Here is a 22823-nt window from a genome sequence, read left to right as displayed (position 1 = left end):
TGAGCATACGCTTTCGCAATTGAACAATTCAAAAGCGAAACCACACGCAAGCAATCATTGGTCCTCAATAGATAATATACACCTCGGTGAATGTATTTACGCACCAGCATTTCATAGTCCTTGAACTCTGCTGCTCTTGGTCCACCGTTACTGCAATGGTTGAACATCTCGATTGCGGTGAGAACGCAACTCGCTGACAAGCACGCTCGGTCGTGCAGAACACTTGATCGACAGAACCCCAAAGTACCAGATGGAGAAGACACCAAGTACGCTGGTATGGGTCACCGAGCCGCTGCGAAGCATTGTCGAAACAGCTGAACCCCTGGGCATCGCAGGACACGTCGCGAATTCTGCTACTCTCCGGATCCTGCGAAGGAGACGAGCACGCATATTTCTACAGTGGAAAGACAAAACCACACCATTGCTTCTATAAGGAGAAATCATGCTATACGGTGGCTTAACAAAACTCCTTGGAATTGCAAGCCAAAAACCTTGCATTACAGGACTAATCTTGCGATAACAGTCATGTTGAAAATTACTACATTGAGCTCTTTTACTGCAGGAAATTACTTAATCGGGAATGGCTAAGTGAACAGGTAAGGGAGCTTGAGATGTGCTTGAACAACACATAGTCCTCCTACAGGAAACGGTTATGTCAGCAAACGGTCGTAATTGCCATGGGATCTTCCATTCCATGACTACCGGCAATTTGGGAACAGACTTTGCGCCCTCACCAAATACTTACTTTGCGCCCACACCAAATATTTTCGTCCGTTATGTAGACGACTGCTTCAGCATTATACAAGTGTAAGACGCAACAAGTCTCCTGAATCTTCTCAACACCATATAAACAGTTCACTGCAGAATGCAAGTTGGATAACACCCTTTCCATCCTCCACGTCTGCGTGAGTGAACAGGAACAGACTCTCGTTCGGCGCCCGGAAGGGCTCATACCGGCTATTCATGCCATCAGGATTGCCAGAAGCCTTCCGCTGTTTTATCTCTCGTTTTATTGAAAGCCGTCTCAAAGCAGGCCTTCTTCAGGGCGCACCGGTGTTCCGTCCGTTCCAGGTGTGAGCGAAGCTCTAAACCGCATGTTTACATACGACATTCACAATCCACGCGTACCGTTCAACAAACTGAAAAATCAGCTTGCTAACTTCGGGGATCCGATACACTGCGAGAATTCCCCTTTGTCGACAAAGTACCATGTGGAGACTGCAGCTACATCGGCGAAACTGGCAAGTACACGAGGAGATTGAAGGAGCGTCAGAGAGAAATCGGCAGCAAGAAATCATCGAACGTCCTGGCTGAGCATGCACACATTCACGGTCACCGCATCGATTTGGATGACTCCAATACAATAGCTAAGGAGAAGAATCTAGCAACGAGAATACTTCTAAAATTTTTATTCAGTCGACAACACCGCCAACAGGAACAATGGAAATCTGTCCGCTGACGACACCAATTCGCTAAGTCATATTTTAGTATAAGAGACGTCTTCTGCCTGCTTTAGCGTGATCAAGAAACCCGTACAAGCCTGTAAACGTCCCTCGTGCGTTTTTGCCTTGACTTGGTTAGTGACCGCAACTTCATCCTAATGTTACCTGACCAATCGAACTTTCGTCGAACTCTTCACCACACTGAGTTTCAGGACATTTGAAGAAACACGTGGCGTGGGACGTGGCTCTGAAGTCCGTGTCCCCAAACGAGGACGCCGTGTCGCAAAGTGTTAAGCTACCCTGTGCACGCCAGTGTAGACGACGTGCCTGGTAAGCCCACGATAAGCACACAACTACTACACTTACAACGACACGTCGATCCACCTCGTAACACTTGGCTCAAAGCCAAAAAATGCAGCATAGACAACTACTCGCTGACTGCTTCGCATGAAACCGATTCCCACAAGGCGTGGGATCTGCCGAATTTTTATTAACAATAAAGCTAAAGCAGTATTTTTGCACCTCGAAACAACGTTGCTGAAATCGTGCTAATCGGCACACAAGTAGAGCGGGTACAATTAACCAAGACAGTGGAAACGTTCCTAATTAGCCACATCAATTACGTCGCCTCTGCCCACAACTGCATAAAGGTGGAAAAGACGAAACTCATGCGCAAAAGCATTAAACAAGTCCTCAGCCTACCCCCAAACACGAATATCTCCCGAATCGACCAACTATGCATGCACAACGAGATCGACGAATTCATCGAGGCCGAGACTACGGCCGAAATGGTCCGCCTCTCCTCCTCCAAGGCGGGCCGTCGACTTTTAAACGAGGCCGGCATGTTCCCCACACCCCTACCTTGAACGCTCAGTAACCCTCCCGAGAGATGTTCGAGATACCTACATGGTAACCCCATTCCCACGAAACGTCCACCAACAACCCAATAAGGGCAGACGCCTGCTCCGGGCTCGCGCGATCCTCGAGCGCACCGCCGCGATTTGCGACTCTTCCGTACTCGTCGATGCGGCGCAATACGGTAACTCCTCCACCGTTGCACTCGCGGTAGTAGATGGCGACTGAGCCCTACGCTCAGCCGCCTCGCTTAGACTAGCAACGAGCGCCATAGCCGAGCAGGTCGCCATAGCTTTAGCGATGATCGATCCCTCGCACACCAGCGTCTTCACAGACTCACGCGCCGCCATTCCTGCTTACGAAACCGGCAATATCGCGCGTGAGGCAGCCCAAATTTTACAAACACGCAACCACATGTGCTGGCACTGCCTCTCTTGGTTCCCTGCCCACATGAGCAAAGACGTCCACTCATGACCGAGCGCGAGAACTCACCCGCCGCGACGATCAACCAGCCACCGAAGAGCTGGGTCCAGACATACAGTTTAGTTTAACGACCCCTTACTCACCTTCCACGAAATCACCTCTCACTATCGTAACAACAGAAGCCAATACCCCTAGCACACACAAAGCTTGAACGCGCGCAAGCGGTAGCCTTTCGCATGCTACAAACGAGATCGTACCCATCACGTTGTCTACTCGGTCACTACAACTCGGACATCACTCCACAATGCCCAGATTGCACAGAAATTTTATTGTTCACTCTCGCACATGCTCTGGCAATGTCTGGCGTTACCTCGGGGACCAGTCACCAGTTAGTCCGACTGGGAAGAGGCACTCAGTAGCTCCGAGCTCCACCCCCAACTCAAGGCAGTCCGGAGGGCCCAAGAACTGGCGGAACGCCACCACGTTCCCGCCCCGACTCGGGCGTCGCCTACGGTAGCGGCTGCTAGGGTGTCCCTCGTGGATTCCCCGGCGGCTTAAACTCCTCAGGACTTGTCAATAAAGTTCTTGATGACTGTCGAAATGACCACGCAAACCATACGATTATTCTGAACTCTGAAAATGCGTCATATTTATTGCAATCGTCCTAAACCTATCAGCATGTTTCTTTAAAGATACACTTTTTGCCAGCTTACAGGCTCGCACTATTACGAAAGCACGTCTTTTGTACAATATGTAAAGTGCCACACCTTTTTCACTCCATTGATCTTTTTGTAGAACACAATACTACGCAAGTTAGTCTAATGTGAACTTGTAGGCCATGACGGAACTACAAGCATGGCCTATATTATAACACTGAATAGCGACAAGCACTAGCCGGACTAAACGCTAACAAGACAAATACTACACGCATAGCCGAAGACTCAATTAAAGGGTGTAACTTTAGTTATGTAAAACAAGTGCTACCATTTTCGCTACGGACGAAAGAAGGGGGAATTTCGCAGGCCTCGTTTTTCTTTGTTAGACACAATGTTGTGTTTAACAAGAAATACGAGCCCTTAAAAATTCCCTTTCTTTCGTTCATTCGTAGCGGGATTCTCGTTATGGCCGAATTGATGCCACGTTGTGTCTAACAAAGAAAAACGAGCCCTTAAAAATTCCCCTTCTTTTAGAGGTGTGCGAATAGTGAATTTTGAAACCAAATCGAATACGAATCGAATAGTGATGACACCGAATCTAATCCTAATAGAATACTCTAGGGATAGTTTTCCAATAGTAAGACAACCATTTTCAAAAGTCCTACACTCTACAACATTTTAATTTAAACAAACATTCACAAACTTTCACCAAACAACATTACGGTTACTTTTAACCGACCCTAATACCTCGGTTATGAATACCGAGGTAAGCTCGTATACAGCAGCGACCAGAGCCTTCGATATATTTCGCAACTGTAGGTTTAAATACAGCAGTGACTACCGTAATCATGGTGATACTTAGTCGCTTGCTTCTAAATAAAATTGAGACACCACGCCTACAGCTAAATCTGTCATAAAACTGATAAATCTGACATTACAACATGGACCTCTGCACCGAAAGCATCAGTGTTGAAAGCTGCATCTGCAAGAACAATTTACGCAAACAATTTACGCGTCTGTTGTCTATAGTGAAGCTGAGCGCAGCCGTAGTCCCCACCGTCAGTTATTACAAGACGAAGACAGGAACTGATTAATGCGATGCAGCATAGTAAAAATTGAGTAGGAGTGGAGTTTTAAGAAGAAAAAAAAACGCCTTCATCCGGTAATCAATTTAGCATAGGTAATCTCGCAAAATGTTGGGCTGCGTGCGTATTGGTAATTCAGTGATTAAAGACAAAAATGACCTTCAGCTGTTCCAGAGTTTCATTGTGTTCGGGTTCTCCCGTCGGTGCTGATTATTCGAAAACTATGCGAAAAAAAAAATCGCGAAGCTTGCACTAAGCCGCGCAAAGCTTGAAACAGCGAAACTGGACATTTCTGAAGACTTGTGGGAAGACGTGAGGCGTTCGCTTTCACACATATTTTATTGATGCTTGCTCTCCGATGGGCAACCACAGATGCTGTCTTCTTGCGGGCCTCCTCTTCTCTCGCGCTAGGCTCGAACGTGCGGAGAGCCCCGCCGCGGTGCTCTAGTGGTTATGGCGCTCAACTGCTGACCCGAAGGTCGCGGGATCGAATCCCGGCCGCGGCGGCTGCATTTTCGATGGAGGCGAAAATGTTTGAGGCCCGTGTACTTAGATTTAGGTGCACGTTAAAGAACCCCAGGTGGTCGAAATTTCCGGAGCCCTCCACTACGGCGTCTCTCATAATCATATCATGGTTTTGGGACGTTAAACCCCAGATATTATTATCGAACGTGCGGAGCAGCTGAGGCGCAACTTCGTCGTTTTCTCCGAGACGCTGACGACTCGCCATAGACTAATCTGGTTGCTTCAGGTTCTTCTGGGCCTTAGCTAGGTGATGCAGGTTGTTTCAAGGTCGTTGCTAGGCTTTAGTTAGGTGATGCTAGGTTATTTCTACGCTGATTCTCAGCGCAGAGAGTTTCGAGTTAAACCACAGACGGTTACGGACGACATGGATGTCCGAAGTCCAGAAACAGAAACTCGCGCCGAAACCAAGCGTTCGCCCCTTTCACATATCTACGGGCACGTCATCGTTGGTGTAGGCCTTCCATCGCTTCGGGTCTTCCCGCAGCCGCCGCTGCCTTTCCCGTTAGCTAGTATTCTCTCGTTGTACGTACTCAGGATCTTCGGCTCGCCGCCGTCGCTTCGCAGCGTTGGGCTAACTGTTGCCTTCTTCATTTTTAGTGGACCAGTGGTGAGTAGTGGGATTTGCCCAATTTCTGTGGCACATACCCGTTCATGGTGACGATAGTTTTTTGGTTCGTCGGACAGGGAACGATTTGCTAAACAGGTTCGCTGTTAAAGCATGCGGTATTTCGAATGTCTGCTATTCGATTCGAGTACCGAATCGAATAGAATGCTATTCGAAATTTTCGAATATTGACACACCTCTAGCTTCTTTCGTTCATTCGTAGCGGGGGTCTCGTTCTGGCATACTTGATGCCTGCAGGTAGTATACGAGTGATTACTGTCCAGCTGCCAGCTCGTAAAAAGATCACGCCCTACGTGACGTCAGCAGGCAAAAGATCTCAGTCATGATTATACCAACATTTGTACATTAATTGTAATAACATACGAAGTGCCGTGTGCGTATGCTGCTTACGTGTGTAATGTGTACATGTATGTGACGAAATGTTTGCTATGTAAAATGCACTGTAGTACTTTGTTGTATTCCGGAACATGTTAACCGCAGAGTGCCGTTTCATGCGTATACAGGGTGTTTCAGAAAAAAGCACCAAGTATTAAAAATATTAAGCTTAGGTGCTACGCTTCTCCAATTAGCGCAGTATTGTTCTGAGTCATGTCCAGGAATTTGGGACATCAACTAGCGCCATCTGTTGCGTTGGCTGCTGAGTGGCAGCGTCACTGAATGGGAATCGACCTTTAAACATTTACTGTAGTGCAACGCTTCAATATAGGCTTAAATCACTTCGTCCATATAATCTGGGAGTCCATCTCGCAGTGCGAGAAGTTTTGTTTTATTCCCATAAACTTCCTGGGTTCGAGAACCACTTTAATGTGCTATGTGAAACTCCATGGGAGAGAATTTAAAATTTATATAAAAACAATGCGCCCTCACCTGCTTAAATCATTGAAGTGACCCAATCTTGATTATTCAGTCTTCGAACCTGTGAAGTTTGGCTGATGTTGGCGAAGTTTGTGAGGTTCGACGGGAAGTTTTATGAAAAGATGCATTGCAGCGAAACCTGCAATGCACCTTTAGGAAAAACAACTATTTTGCCGAAAACGAGCAACAGGCGCCTCGGGCGGCATTGCGAGTCTCGCCGCCGCCTGTGATTGGTCGAAGCTCCGTGGCATCATCGACGGAATTGTGAAGACAGCTGACGGCGCATTCCAGCAGGCGATGCCGTGTTTTTCTTTTCTTTTGTTGAAATCGGCGTGTAGTTGCTGTTACATGTCGAGCCGGTCGCCACTGTAGAAACGACGACCGAAGATGCTGCCAGCGCCGATGATGCGGCACAAGAAAGCGTGTCCCAACCGGTAACCTTCACCCGCGTCGGAAACATGGACTGGTACGTGCAAGGTGCATGTTAGTGCTTAATTTCACTGCAGTGAACCGATAGAAATGATACGTTCAGCCGTGTATATTATATCCGATAGGGAACAGCAGCATTGGCAGTCGCTTTTAGCCGCGTATTGGCAGGGTCCGCGCTGCGCGCGCACATCGTGCGACAACATCAGCTGTTCGTGAATTTCTCTGCTCAAAGTGCAGCGTTGTTGACGCAATCAGTGTCACACTTCGCAGCGGGCAAGAAGCATGTGATGAGTCAGTGTGCTATCGCGAGAGAAAAAAAAGCACACGAGAGCCGATCTTTGCCGCAGTGGTGACATGTGCTCCGGGCTGCGTTGCAATCTTGCGCAGTGGCGTAGCCAGAGTGGGGGGGGGGGGGGCACACCGGGCCCGTGCCCCCCCCCCCCCGCGCTGGCTACGCCACTGCGCAAGATTTTTTTGCCACAGCATATAGAGCACAAAATGACACTCGACCACATCTTCCTGCCCGGCCCCCACTTCAGATCAAGGAGGTGCCCCCCCGCCCCACCTGAAAAAATTTCTGCCTACGCCCCTGATCTTGCGCATGGATAATTTGGCTCATATATTGCAGTTCTGTTTACAATGTCGTCGCTCTTTCGGAATTCTGGCCAGTACTATAATGATGGTGTGTTGAAATGCAAACGGTATATTTGCTGCGTCATAAGTATGCGACTGTCATGTAGAGTACCCGATTTCGAGATCTCATCGTAAGCCATATCAAAGAGTTTAACACGGAAGCACCTTACGTCCTGGGCGAGGCCCCCCTCAGGTGCGGGAACACAGAAGGAATCGCGTCGCTGTTCTTGATCGTCAATCCCAGCGACTGCATCAGAGACGGGCTTCGTACGTAGTCGCTGTCATGGAAGTGCTTAGAGCACAGCACACTTGCTCTCGTAGGTTTGAAGTCTTTTCTTTTAACTCCAGTGACCCATTTTGCAGCCATCTTCTGATCCCGAGGAAACTTATGCAAATCGATCTCATCGCGACCGAAAGTGTTGCAGCAGCCATATGCCGCGCAGTACTGCGGCATCGCGAGTCCGCTTCAACCCCCGACAAACACAACTAGTGAATGTCGGACAGCAAAAATCTCTAATCGAAACAAGACAATGGTGCAACGGCAAGAAACCCATGCGAACTGGCACAACTGATGCTTCGCTAGGCAGCAGGTCGCAGCAGAAACAAGTAACAAACCGAAGCTAACAGGCGCAACGGCCCTGCTCGTTCCTGTCGATGACGTCACCTCTCCACGTTTCTCTCTCTGCCGTCCTCCTACCCTGCGCTCCGCGCGCGCAGGGGAGCGTTCCCTCGGCCAAAGTTTGCTCGCTTATAGCGCCGTTGTTTAGTCGAAAATCGGGGGAAAAAACCTTCGCAGGCATGTTCTAAGAGGTCGCGATACCGAATTTGAAATAAATTCGCGAATTCAAAACCGCTTCAGTGTCCCTTTAAGCATAGTTGAGATTCTGGTGTGCGTAGCCATGCCGCGTTTGACAAGATGTGCCGAGCAAAGCGTAATTAATACTAAATAGTACTGCGCCTAATTAGCTTCAATTAGGATAATTAGCTCATTAGGCTTAGATTGACTTCGAATGCAAGCTATTCGGGGCCGAGCGTCGAGTGTGCGAGTTAGGCTAATTCAGTTATAATTAAGGCTTGTCTGACTTGGGATGCAAGCTAACCGACACCAAGTCTCCAATGTGCCACTTAGACCTATTAAGCTGTTGCATGTCGGTGGGCTAGTTGGTTTGTTAGCATAGTAACGAAAAAACAGCGCGTGAATACAGGAACGGAAGGGGCACCCACACGAGCGCTGTGTGTGTGCCCCTTCCGACCCTGTCTTCTCGCGCTGTTCTTCCGTTACAATGCTATTAAGCTAATTATTCTAATTAATCCACTTAAGCTAATTATCCTACCTGGTGTTGTGATTGACAAGCAATACCCAATCGAACCCGATCAACAACTATAGTCTATACTCGTGATTTAGAATGTGATCCCGTGAACACTTCGTGCATCGGCGTGTGAATGCACGTGTCGACACTTGGCTGGTCAAGCCAGGACCAGCCAAGTGTCGACCAGCTCCCCTCTAGCCAAGCTTTGCGCGACTCAGTGCAAGCTGCGCGAATTTTGAAAATTAGGTTAACCAAGCAGAATTCTCAGCAAGTGACTAATGTTGATCTACATTCACACCTTGGCATGCAGTGCATTACTAATGAATGGCGACAACGAATTCAACATATTTTAAATGTAGGGGTGCAAGCTGTCAGTGTAGGACATAATTAAGACAGATAGATAGCTAGTATCTCAATCAATGCAGTTATAGCACGATAACGGCAAATGATAGAATATTGTTAATTAGCAGCAATAAATATGATTAATTCGTAATCAATGATAATTATTCCTTTAATATAGATGCCATTTATCACTCACATGTGCTACGAGAAACATTTACGAGAGATCACGATTTATAGGAGTACTGCGTTGAAAACAGCGCGAAAACTGGACAAAGGCTAAGGAAAAAACTACACAAGCGCTGGCACATTGATGAATTATGCAAAGCACTGGGTGCGAAAGAGCCTGATGTAAGAGAAACAAATCACAGAAGGCTGTGTTGAAGGGCCAGTTGCTACATGTTACTGCGTTGAAAACAGTGCGAAAAGGGCGCGAAAGCTAAGAAAACAAAGGAACAGCGCCTTGTGTTGTTTGTTCCTTACCCTTCGTCCCGTTTTCGCGCTATTTTCAACGCAGTAACAGGCACCAACTGGCCCTTCAAGACACCCTTCCGCAATTTAAAGGAGTAATTAATTGCGCGGATAGTTACAGGCAAATAATTAAGTGGAGATATATAATAAAAATTAATTGAAGGATAAGATTGCAAAGCATCACATGATATCCTATAGAGAGAGGGTGAATGCATTGGGAGATTCTTGCTAATAAACCCTTTCAAGCAATCCCAGAACGCCCGTGGGAGCGTAGGCACTATGGGAAAAGTGTGTACATCGATCGAGCCAGCCGTTCGGTCGCCCGCTGCTCGTTGGCGCCGTGGGAGCACGAGACGAAAAAAAAAACAAAAAAAAACACGTCGCCGCTTGAATATTCCTACTTCGTAAAACACTTCACATATCCGAACGCATCTGCATGTATCTACGCATGAAATGTGAAAGGAAGAACGCAGTCAGTGTAGGTATTGCCGAGCGTATGTATGTATATCGGACGTAGCACTTAAGCGGCATGTGCGTTATCGCGTGCCGATGCCGTCAAGACGTTCTGTTGTCATCATTATGAGCCGAACACCGAATTAATGTTTAGTGTACAAAAACTTGTAATGTACTAGTGTAAATGTGACGTACTGAATTGCCATATACACACCTTTCCGTTTGAGCATTTGGTGTCATGAACACTTTTGCGCTTGCTCGCTGTGTTTAGTCGCTATAGCCTATTCAAAAGGTAATATCAGAGTTGCAGCTCATCTTGCTCACGACTATACATATCTGCGGTATACATTCACCTGCTAGCCAACACGCGAAAGCACAACCAGCGTTTCTAAAATGCAACAACAGCAGTTAGTATCAACGAAGGGCGATAAAAGCTTACGGTTTGTTACATATATGGTGCGAATGACGCGCACGCGGTCTAATCAATGTATACTTTATTTTAGTAAACGCCTACTATACTCTTTCGAGTACTCTTTAAATATCAGAGCCTCACCTTCAGCTCGTCGACAGTGTCGACGGACGTTGATTCCAAATGGATCTGCGAATTGCATAGACCGCTCCTGAACTTCATCTAGGAAGCCGAGTTGTATTGTTTTATTTAATTTATGCTGCAGGGGCAGGGGACCCGGCCCGACTCGCACGTGACTGACTTCGTGCTATGTTTTTATTAGTCATCTCTAGAACAGACGAAGCCTCATAGCGGTGAAGAGAAAACTGGGCACAGGCAAAAACCAGATGTATGTACTAAGCAGTGTTGCGGAATGGGCGCCTTCATTCCAGTTCCATTCCGGGGAATTAGAACTTGCCGCAATTCCATTCCCTTCAATTCCTCGGAATGAAAAAACTTAGCCCATTCCCACTCCGGGAATGGCCGGGCAGTTCCATTCCCGTAATTCCATTCCTGTAATTCCTCAGCGTATGAAAGGCATCTGATAGTTTTATCGAGTTAAGAATGAACGCCCCATAAAGCTGATGTCATCACATTAATTATGAACTGCAAAAGTACGCAAAGCACGTAACCAAGGTCGAGGGATAGTATAGCTTGGTGACATATCTCGTGCAGTACATACACCCTACCAATTCCCATAGGGGCAGTTCTCCCGCTACCTATAGTATTTGCATGGTCAGCGTGTTTGGACGAATGGTGTTTTAATATTGTTTAAGCTTAAATGTGTTAATGCTAAAATGACGACATAACGCATTTTTATGCTGACAAAAGTAGCGTTGATGAAGACTAAGCAGTTTTGCCACGCGTCTGGAGCGGTCGTGAATATGGGGAAAACTAAGATTTGGTTAATAGGGAACAAAATCCTCTAGATCTGCCGGTATTAGTTGGAACAGTGCACCGCTCGGGCACCTTGTGCCTTTGCATCGAATATGGAACACTGGGCAGCACTGCTCGTCAGCACTCATGCTTGTCAAGCGCGCCTTTCAAGCATGAATGGGGTGAGGAGGACTTTCTGTGTTCGCCTGTGCGCAGGCATGCAATGTCTTCCTTGTCGCAAAGGTTATTTACGTGTGTCAGGTACTAAACTGCTCGTGAGATAAAGATCAGGCTGTGCATAGAGTATTCGCCGCTTTCAGGGGCGTAGCCAGAAATTTTTTTCGGGGGGGGGGGGGGTTCAACCATACTTGATGTATGTTCGTGCGTGCGTTTGTATGTGTGCGTGCCTATATACGCAAGCAAAACTGAAAAATTTCGGGGGGGGGGGAGTTGAACCCCCCCGACCCCCCCCCCCCCTTGGCTACGCCCCTGGCCGCTTTCGTGTGGGGGTATCAATGGGAACCAACGCGCAGGGATAATTTGTTTCTCCCTTCAGTAGCTGCTGGGATAATGCATTTGTTTGCACACTGACTTATGCCTCGGTTTCTCTTTTACAAATTGGCAGACCGTTCACACTTTTACACGTCTACCCTTGGCTCTGGCCACGGTTACACCGTGGCTCTGGCTAACTAAAGGTGGACCTAGAGAATACGTTATGGCCTTCGACTTCGAAAAAAACATGTACTCACGCCTACATGACTAATTTGAGCATCATATTACAGTAGTAGCAATTAAGGGTGTCGGAAAATACGTTCCTCCCCAATGCCCTCGCGATGCGAACGCGGGTATGTGCCGAGCCGTAGCAAGAAAAGATGCAAAAAAATTACACCATTTCCCGCTAAAGGGGACCATGAGGCGATGCGAAGCCGGAGCACTTGCACGATCGCGTTCCGTTGGCGTTCTTTGGGCATGCTACCGACCTCGCGTCGTGGAACGCGAAGAGGAACGCTACGCGCGTCTTGTCTTCCCTCTAGCCTGGCCGTTAATTCTCACAGGGCGAGCGGGGAACGCAGCCGGCAGGCGTGCGAGAGGGGGCAGCGTAGGAGAGGAGAGAGAGGGGGAGTGGACGTGCATGCGCTGGTGCTCATCGCGGCGTTGCGCAGAAGACAATTTCGGCATGTCTAGCCCGCGTTTCAGAGGAAGAGTGGAAAGGGGGAGGGGAGAGGGAGGGAAATGGGAGAGGGGGAGTGGAGAGAGTATGCGCATGCGCAGTAAGGGTGGTCACGCCGCACACCACCACCACCACCGGATTGAACTCCGGCATAAGATACTTCGCATCTAAAAAAAAAAGGATAACGATAATAATGAAATGATCCCACCCCGGAGCAGTGGGAGTGCAGGCTGACCAGCTCTCAGCTCGAGACTTCGGAGCAACACAGTCTATATAAGGACAGGATTGTAGTAGGCGCGTTGCTTATAAATGTACCGTGGGCCGCGGCGGCTGCATTTTCGATGGAGGCGAAAATGTTTGAGACCCGTGTACTTAGATTTAGGCGCACGTTAAAGAACCCCAGGTGGTCGAAATTTCCGGAGCCCTGCACTACGGCGTCTCTCATAATCATATCGTGGTTTTGGGACGTTAAACCCCAGATAGTATTATTATTATATAAATGTACCGTGCTTGTAATAAGCCAAGCCATTTTAAAAATACTGCTTTATTGTTAAATTCAAGGTTCTGACTTACTGATAATTGAAAAGTTTGATAAACAGCGCGTAGACGAAAACTTGCTCTATTTTCGGAAAAAGACGTAATTACATTCACATTCCATTCCGTGCAAAAAGCGCTTAATTCCATTCCCATTCCATTCCGGGATCGCGAAAATGTGGAATGATTCCGGAGTCATTCCAATTCCGGAGTGGGAACTCCGCAACACTGGTACTAAGGGACAAGGAAGGCAAAGTCACTAACAGTATGGATAGGATAGCTTAAGTAGCTGAGGAGTTTTACAAAGATCTGTACAAGTAGCCGGGGCAACCAGGACGATAATGTAAGAAGTAATAGTAGACCAGAGGAATCGAACATCCCACCAGTAACGACAGGGGAAATAAAGAAAGCCTTGGAGGGAAAAGAGGCAAAGCCGCTGGTGAGGATCATGTAACATCATATCTGTTGAAAGAGTGGACAGAATGTGTTAGAAAAAGTGGCCACCCTGTATACGAAGTGCCTCTTGACGGTGAGGTACCGGAGCCTTGAAAGAATGCTAACATAATCTTAATCCACAAGAAAGGGGACGTCAAGGACATGAAAAAATGCAGGCCGATCAGCTTACTGTCCGTTGTCCACAAGCGATTTACAAACATAATAGCTAACAGAATTAGAACAACATTAGAATTCAATTAACCAAAGGACCAAGCAGGATTTCGTACAGGATACTCGACAACCGACCACATTGACACTATCAATCATGTGATAGAGAAATGTGTGGAATATAACCAACCCCTATATATAACCTTCATAGATTACGAGAAGGCATTTTATTCGGTCGGGTATCAGCAGTTACGCAGGAACTACGGAATCGGAGCGTCGACGAACCATATATAAAAATACTGGAATAAATCTTATCTTGGATTTATGTGCACGTTAACGAACCCCAGGTGGTCAATAATTGCGGAGCCCCCCACTACGGCGTCCCTCATAATGATATCGTGGTTTCGGGACGTTAAACATCAACAATTATTATTATTATTATTATTATTATTATTATTATTATTATTATTATTAACACTTGATACTGGTAGAGTGTTGGTTTATGTAAATTGAATTACCAAAAATGAAAGCTCGAAGCCTTTATATTCAACCTGGTTTAATGTTTTCTCCGCAGTGCATTGGTTTAAACCGCACTCGTCTTAAGCGTCTAGTCGTGTTTTGGATTTCTCAACTTGCTATATGACTGAAAAAAAAAAGTACAAAGAGCAGGAGAAGCCATTTCTTGACTTGTACCCCGCGAAAATACACACTGCGGTGTAGCTTTTCGCATGTGACAGCAGCGCCAGAAGACGGCCTAGCGAGCAAAGCAAGCAATCCTGCGACAAGAGCATCCGTAATTCTGAAGTGTCCACATGCACATACACGTGGATACTTGCGAATTATTAATAAGCAGATGACAGAACATGCCCAACATTAATTTAGGCAAAACTCGGTGCGTGACACTCCAACGTTAATGATGAAGCGTGTGTATGGGGTTGTTTTTCACGTATTATTTCTGTTGTCCCCTAGCGTCCTACTTTAATAATTTAAGGGATTTTACTTGCCATAACCACATTGTCATTACGGGGCAAGTCGCAGCGGGGAATTCTGTTATAGGTTTAAACACCCGGGGTTCTTGAACGTGCACCTAGATCTAAGTGAGCGGATGTTCTTGCATTTCGTCCCCGCTGGAATACGGCCGCCATGACAGGGAATCGAACCCGCGACCTCGCGCTTAGCAGCGCCACACTTTATCTGCCAATAGCTCGCACGGCGAGTATGTACATTATCTCGGCGGCGCTGGAATAAAATTTAGCCCCTTTAGCTCACGCTAAGGAGACCACAGTAGCCTATGCTCTGGAGAGACATTCATTAATTAAACTACTTTAACGTTATTAGTCAATTGCATTGTTCGTCCCACCCTCACCCTCAAGCATTTTCCACCTCACCCGTTGTTGCACAGCCTGCGGTATCGGCCCACTCGAGTTTTGGTACCAATGGTATTCGCGCCGCCGAACGCCGGATTTTTAAAATCACGAGCCATTCAACGCTCTCTCCTTAATGAGTGATAGTTACTTAGCACCCTCTGACGGTGCGGTGTGTTTATTGACATTACTGTACAATTGAAACGATGGCAATGAGTGATATGGTAGTCAAGGAAACCGAAGAACTTCATGAACTAAGATTTCTGACAAATTAGGTCTGTAGATTAGTAGGTGAACATCGTGTCTGCCAAGCATGAAAATAATAAAAAGTAGTCCGCGCATCTCGGACGGGGCCACACTTCCTGCGAGACGCGAGTCGCGCACTGCAGCACACTGCTTTCAGCGTCATTGATTACAGCACGTGGCTTCAGTTAACCTCGCATTCCGAGACGCTCATAGTGGTCACTCTAAAGGCGCCGCGAAGAAAAACAGAAAGAAGGTGGGGCTCGTCACGTAAGCAAAACAGAGTACATTGCCTACGATCGCAAGGGAAGGCAGGGAAAGAACTCCGCTTGCAGGCCATCACCTTGGCAAAGGTAAGGGCAGAGTTAATAATACTATCTAGGGTTTTACGTCCCAAAACCCCGATATGATTATGAGAAACGCCGTAGTGGAGGGCTCCGGAAATTTCGATCATCTGGTGTTCTTTAACGTGCACTGATATCACACAGTACACGGGCCTCTAGCATTTCGCCTCCATCGAAATGAGACGGCCGGGATCGAACCCGCGACCTTCGGACCAGCGGCCGAGCGCCATAATCACTGCTCCACCGCGGCGGACAAGGCCTGCGTTGACAGCATTGTTTATCTTCTGGCGGCACGGTAACAGGGCAGTTCAATGCCGTCCAAAAAAAAAAAAAAAAGATTTCTGAAAGGTTGCTCAGCTTGCGCCAAACATGGCCTCAGCTTGCCCCAAACATCGACCGTTGTCTCACGGTAAACAAACACATGACACAGCGAATAAAAATAAAACGGCTTTTCGAGAACCTTCCAGGTGTCCTTGCTCACATAAATGAAATATTGCAGCTCGTAATCAATACATTAAGCGGGTCCTGACGAGGGGTATTTTAGCGAACTTTACCCCGTAAATATAGAACGCGCTATTCTGTCCCGAATAAAGCTGGCCACAAGAGCGAGGTTCGAAGCCGCGACCTCCAACATTTCTGCAGACCAGCATAGGCAGTCAAACAACGCGGGTTTATCGATACGTTATAGGAATCTAATCTGTCTCATTACTCCTTCACCAATACTTAACAGAGAGGAGAACGCGGCCTGTGTAGTGTGTCATGCGTATAATGAAGTCAGTGCTTTCCGACGTCTTTAGTTATGTTATTTAGAAACAAAAAGCGCGCTGTTGAAACTAAAGCTATTTTATTAAAACCATTCTTTTTAAGATCATCCAACACTATTCTGCTTGCAAAGGTATTCTTCCTTTCCTTCTGCTTCTTATTGAGCTTTAAAGAAAAATGTCTGTGGCAGCGAATATAACACGGCCAGGCGTCTTCACGTAATAGTGCGAAATGTCGATTCGATAAATTGACGCCAACAAAAATTAGGGACGTCAAGACTCTCTGCACATTCGGAAACCCGCGATCGTCGTCACTACGTCCCAAGCTTGCATTATTTTCTGGAAGTTAGCTTTTTCACATTTACAAAAACAGCAGCGCTAAAGGACGTTCTTGCTTTCTTTTAAGAAACCCGTTGGAGCCAACAACATCATTGGCCGAAATATTTTGGAGAGGCAGGGGATGAGAGGAAGGGCAGCGCTCTCTTTCGAGAGTTCGTCGTCACCAAGCACAGCCAAGCGAGTTGTATACGTGTGCACCCTTTCATTGCAACAGAACTGCTGATTCACAGTCGAGCAGCCCAACCGGCCGCTCGTTGCATGCGTTGCGGTTATCTGTCGGCGACTGAGGTTCGTGCTCGCTGGTTGTAGCGGATGTCGTCATCGTGCTTTTTTTTATGTATTGTGTTCTCAATTCGTGCGGTTACGGCAAGCGTCATCGCTTGCCGTAACCGCATTTTGAACGTTGAAGGTCCGTACGCCACGTGGTGTGAAAAACGGTACACTAGAAGCGATGTCCCGAATTCCTGGGTATGCATATAGCGCACGTCAGAATATTTTTCAAATCTGCCAAGCTCGGTAATTGACAAAGATTGCTTAATGAACTTTTTAAATAGTAGCTCTAGAGAAAAATTTTCAATACAAAAGTTGTAGCGCTTGTTTAATCTATGCTAACTCCCCTGCTTAATTTTTTTCTGGCCTTTCTTTAAAGAGCTCGAATGTTAAAAAGTACCACGTGACTGCAGCCTAACGCGCGGCGCTTTTAGGGCCCTCAAATGTAAGTTGAACAAATTATCAAAGGCTGCTCCGCGCACGAAGCTCGATGGAGCAGGCTACCGGTGATTGCGATGGACGCTAAATGATGATAAGGGCGTACCGTCTAAAGAAAAAAATCACACCATCTCCCGCTAAAGGGGACCATGAGGCGATTCGAAGCAGCGTTTCGGCATGTCGAGCCCGCGTTTCAGAGGGGGAGTGACGAGGAGGTGTGTGGAGAGTGTTTGCGCATGCGCAGTAAGGGTGGTCACACCGCACACCACCACCACCAGTTTGAACTCCGCCATAAGATGCTTCGCATCTAAAAGTCCACGAAAGAGCGGCCGCCACGTGTGAGTGAATCTTATCTCGGTCCTTCATCGCGCTGTCACCCTCGCCCCTTCCAATGCCTGTTTAACAAAGTGCTTGACTGGGCTGGTTGGTGCTGCATGGTAGACGAAGAACGAAAACAGCGCTAAACACGGGACGAGAAGAGGACACAAACACCGCGCCGTGTCCTCTTCTCGTCCCGTGTTTAGCGCTGTTTTCGTTCTTCGTCTTCCAATGTGTGTCTTCATTGGTGCGAAAAGAAAAGAAAAAATGCCTACGCTATATCAAATGCTGCCTACAGTCTCATGTGGCATTTGCTCCGTGGCTGCCGCTTTTTTGTTGAAGAATTTTTTTGTTGTTGTTGAAACGGTATGCTCATTTTGTCGCTTAACGTCCATCGCAGTCACCGATAACCTGTTCCATCGATCTGCGTGCGCGAAGCAGCCTTTGATAATTCGTTTAACTTACATTTGATGGCACAAAGCGCCGCGCGTTTGGCGGCAGTCACGTGGTATTTTTTAAAATTTGCGCACTTTAAAGAAAGGCCGGAAAAAAATTAAGCAGGGGAGTTATCTTAACATAGATTGAAAAATTCGATGTTCCTGAGCAAGCGCTACAACGTCTGTATTGAAAACTTTTCTCTAGAGTTACTATTTAAAAAGTTCATTAAGCAATCTTCGTTAATTGCCAAGCTTGGCGGATTGGAAAAAAATGTTCTGACGTGCTCTATATGGCTCAGAACAATACTGCGCTAATTGAAGACGCGTAGCACCTATGCTTAATTTTTGTAATACTTGGTGCTTCTTAGCTTAAACACCCTGTATAGCATGGCCTTTGAGGCTTGTCGTGCAGCTATTTGCTTGGTCTCGCGCACCACGTATTGTATCTGATTGGGTATAATGATTGGGTTTGTTGCTCCCTACGTCACTGTTTCTGAAACTATGGGAGCGATTATGCAGTACTACACGCGATAGCACTTTGACGCGGCTTTGGTCAGCTTTTTTTTATAATTATTATCAATTTATTATAAATTTAGTTAGAGCCGGCTATCCCGTCATCATGATAGTAGTATTGAAGAAATACACAAAGACAAGAAATTAGGAAAAATAAATGAATAAGAAAATAAAAATAATCAGAGGCACTTTGTACATATACAATATGTGGCGTATAAAGCATCAGCAGATACTAAGGGCATAGTCCAGTACATATAGCTGATAGAGTCCGTTGAAAGCAATCGTATGTTCAATGAATTAGTCAACCGGTCTTTTCGTTAATCACTTCCCTTGATTTTTATTTTTTTGTGAAAAACGTACAAATGTCCTGTGCAAGTGACAGGTGCGGGAAAAGGTCAGGCAGGCCGTGGATGTGATTTTACCAAGCTTTCTGAATAGGTTCGACTAGCATCGCGCGGCTTTCTTCGCGATAACATACCTATACCACATTTTGAGCCCATTTCGCTAATGCAGACTATTTTTTAATAATCGTTAGAAAGAAAAAAAAAGGATGCATCCTAAGTGCATCAGAAGGCCAACTGCAATGAAATTTAATTTTGCCTAAGTTAGTTACAAGGAAGCAGTATTAGCCCCCACCACATCTCTCACTGCCGTCCCATCGCGTATGACGACAGCAGTGAGTCGTCAGCCGCGCCGCACGTGTGTTTGCTACATGAAGGATGCTCAATGCTATCGGTCAATCTGCACCGCTTTTGAAGCAACACTTTTTCATGTTTTGTTGAAAAGTGTGGGCGAGATCATCCTCAAAAATGTTACCCGCAAAACGGAATCGCAGTCGGCAGCACAATAAGGGTGGATTACTCCTGGTGCTCGCTATCAGAGGGTATATGTCGTCGTGACCGAAAACCGTGACTGCCTGCATGAAATGCCCCCCCCCCCCCCCGCCTTTTTTTGTTGACGATTAGCTTGAGCAATCTGCCTCTGCCACCATGTCTGCGCAATAGGTCGTACAAAGTTTTCGCTCAACGCGCGGCGCGCATCCGGCACCCCGCTACGTTGGCCACAGAGCTCTCAACTTCGCTGCAGCCGTGAGCTACAAAATGGTTATCGCTAATCGCACTTATGCAATTAAAAAAAGAACACAAGAAAGCGGCTGCATCGCGTTAATGAATGTACCGCTTTAGCGGAATGGGTTCAATTGGTTGCAGAGGTGAGCGAGCTATAAAACTGCAGAGATGCAAGCTGAATAACGACCCGCCGCGGTAGCTTAGCGCGTAAGCTGTCGCGCTGCTAAGCCCGAGGTCGCGGGCTTTGTTTCCGGGCGATGGCGGCCAGATTTCGATAGGCGAAATGCGAAGAACACCCGTGTTCTCAGAACTGGATGCAATTTAATAGTAATAATATCTGGGGTTTTACGTCCCAAAAACATGATACGATTATGAGAGACGCCGTAGTGGAGGGCTCCGGAAGTTTGGACCATCTGGTGTTCCTTAACGTGCAGCGACATCGCACAGTACAAGGGCTTCTACCACTTTGCCTCCATCGAAATGCGACCGACGCGGCCGGGATCGAACCCGCGACCTTCGGGTCAGCAGCCGAGCACCATAACCACTGCTCCACCGCGGCGGACTTGCAATTTAAGTAAATCCCAGTGGGTCTACATTAACCCGGAGTCCCCACTACGGCGTTCTTCAATCGTATCGTGGTTTGCACATGCTTTCTCAGGAGTTATATCATGCAAGCGAAAGATGCCTCGAGAGCATCAGTGAATTAAGATGCCTAAAATTGTGTTGCAGCACGTCACGTACTAGGCCTGCCCAATATTTCACAAATTCTTACTTAGAAAATGCAATTTGTACGTGAACTTGTACGGTGTGTATGGTGGTTGAAAACAACAACAAAAAAGCGACACCCGGGTTTGTTTGAACACCAGGTTTTGACCGCAGTCACACCGAAGTGCTGTCTTCTAAATTTCAGTGTATACCTGTGGCCGCCCATGCAGAAAAACGTTGCATGGTCTTATGGAAACACATATCTAGAACATCTTGTACCCGCACGGACAAAATTTACTGGTAAGGAGGCAATATTACGCAGTCATGTATTTGCTGCACCACTGACCACCCGAAAATGACCTTGACTTCGTCTATAATTCAGCTAACGTGCGCATGTTAATCTATACGATGTAACGTCACTTATTCGCTCCTGCATTGCTGAACGGGCGCATTTAGAGGGCGAACTGCTACGTCTGACAAGTATAGCATACCACAAAAAGCAAAAATTGTTGTGCGTGAGGTTGTTGTGCAAGCGCGCCATTCAAAAACAAAAGAAGTGGAAGTTATCGATCACACACATCGTGTGTACCACTGATCAGCTTTCTACATGCGGTCTTGCACGGTTGTCTCCTTTTTCAGAAAGTATGGGAAACATGTACATCATTTCGAAGCGCAGCGCCGGCAACGTCGACGGCACTGAACCTGCGGTTAGATTGTTTCAATGTTTGCCAACGGTGCGGCTACATTTATCGGCAGTGGTAACAGATATGTAGCACCATATAAAGGAAACCACGCCAGTACAAAAGTCACGGCGCTGATTTCTAAGCTGTGGAACTCGCAGAATCCGCGAAAACAGGAAGAGTGCAAACACGCGACTACCTTCGACCAAAACTGAAGTGAACGCAACACGGTATCGCGCTCAAGTTACCTTACTCGGTAGGCTTTGAACGCATCTCTTGTAGCCGTTGGCGCAAATGTCACGGTATCGCACTCAAGTTAGCTTACTCGGTAGGCTTTGTGATGTATAGGACGGCAACATGCTAGGTGTCGACGGAAGCCGGTCTAGCCGGAAGAAGCGTCCCAAATTCTTCGCAGGAGCAAATAAATGAAAGAATAACAGGACTACTGCGTATTATTAAAGCACTGCTCTCATCATCAGATTTCTTTCTCTGCGAGAGTAACTATCTGCCGTTTTTTTGTTGGCCCGTTCTCCGTTACTATACTGAAGCGCGTTCCTCATATTCATATTGTGGTTCTGGCACGTGAAACCCGACGAATTGTTATTACTCTTGAAGGCTTTTTGTGCTAATGTCAAATTTCAGTATTACCACTTTACTCTGAACAAATGAAATTTCGTTGCCACCTGCAGCGAAACACGAATGCTCCAACGAAAATATTACAACGCATAACTCACCTTCACTTAGAGCGCTGTTGGTAGAACCATGAGGCCTGGCTCCTGGTACGCAGACACCAAGCCATGCCGATACGCAAATGCTCGATCAGTGAATCGGTCGTCCACGTAGTACATCTGCAGGAAGACGCGAAGTGCCCACCGCGGGAAGAAGCCGTACGAATAGTTGCCAACACAGAGTTAAACCGCTGTTACTTGTAGACCATGCGGCTTTGCCTTTTATACCAATGTCGTTCCCACACGCATGCGCAAACTGCTTCAAGAATGGAACATTCGTCATGCTTTTTTTTTTGGGCTGCTGTACGCAAAGTCTGGTCTGACATGAACGCTATCAGAATCCAGTCGTAATTTATTTTTTTATTTAAATTTTCGTTTTTATTTGTCCAGCAAGTGTCACGATTTGTTTGGTCTTATCCGCTGCCGATGCTGCCTGTACGCGGGACTGAAGAACAACGCACGCGCTTTTACGTGACCGTAGTATAACTACGTGCAGTTTGCATGTCTTAAAGGAGGGGTGACAGAAAATTTGTGAACCTCTTTTTTTTTTCTCCCAATCAGTGGCGACAGTCTCCTTAATAACGGCAACGAAACTCATTTGCCCCAGCGCGGGACGAATGTTTATTTATGTGCTCGTATGTTAGGACCTGAGGCAGTTTCGATTTCGAAGAGCACTCCAGGGTCCCGTGACGTAGTCGGCCTACTCGTTAAAGAAGTACTGATAGTAACACACGTGGGCACGTTGATTACGTGGCCGACATTATGCTGAGTGCTGACGTTCACCAGATTGTAAATCAACCAACTCGCGTTCAAAATAATTCTTCTTCACTACTAGATCTTATCTTTATTAGCCGTTCAATTGAAAATTACAATACATCCGTTG

At 46.8% G+C, this 22823-nt stretch overlaps 1 long non-coding RNA gene across 1 annotated transcript; it reads right to left on the bottom strand.

Moving 5' to 3' along the window:
* Nucleotides 1–22087, bottom strand: LOC125759360 (uncharacterized). Its single transcript, XR_007416956.1, has 3 exons — nucleotides 21947–22087; nucleotides 3091–3312; nucleotides 1–367 (listed from the first exon to the last, which is right to left on the bottom strand). It is a non-coding gene; the product is annotated as an uncharacterized LOC125759360 (long non-coding RNA).
* Nucleotides 22088–22823: the final 736 nt, after the last annotated feature.

Source organism: Rhipicephalus sanguineus, chromosome 1 (assembly GCF_013339695.2).
Source record: "Rhipicephalus sanguineus isolate Rsan-2018 chromosome 1, BIME_Rsan_1.4, whole genome shotgun sequence".
In the NCBI taxonomy this organism is placed as follows: Eukaryota; Metazoa; Arthropoda; class Arachnida; order Ixodida; family Ixodidae; genus Rhipicephalus; species Rhipicephalus sanguineus.
Note: the sequence above shows the minus strand (reverse complement) of the source record. Positions and strands in the feature narration are given on the sequence as shown.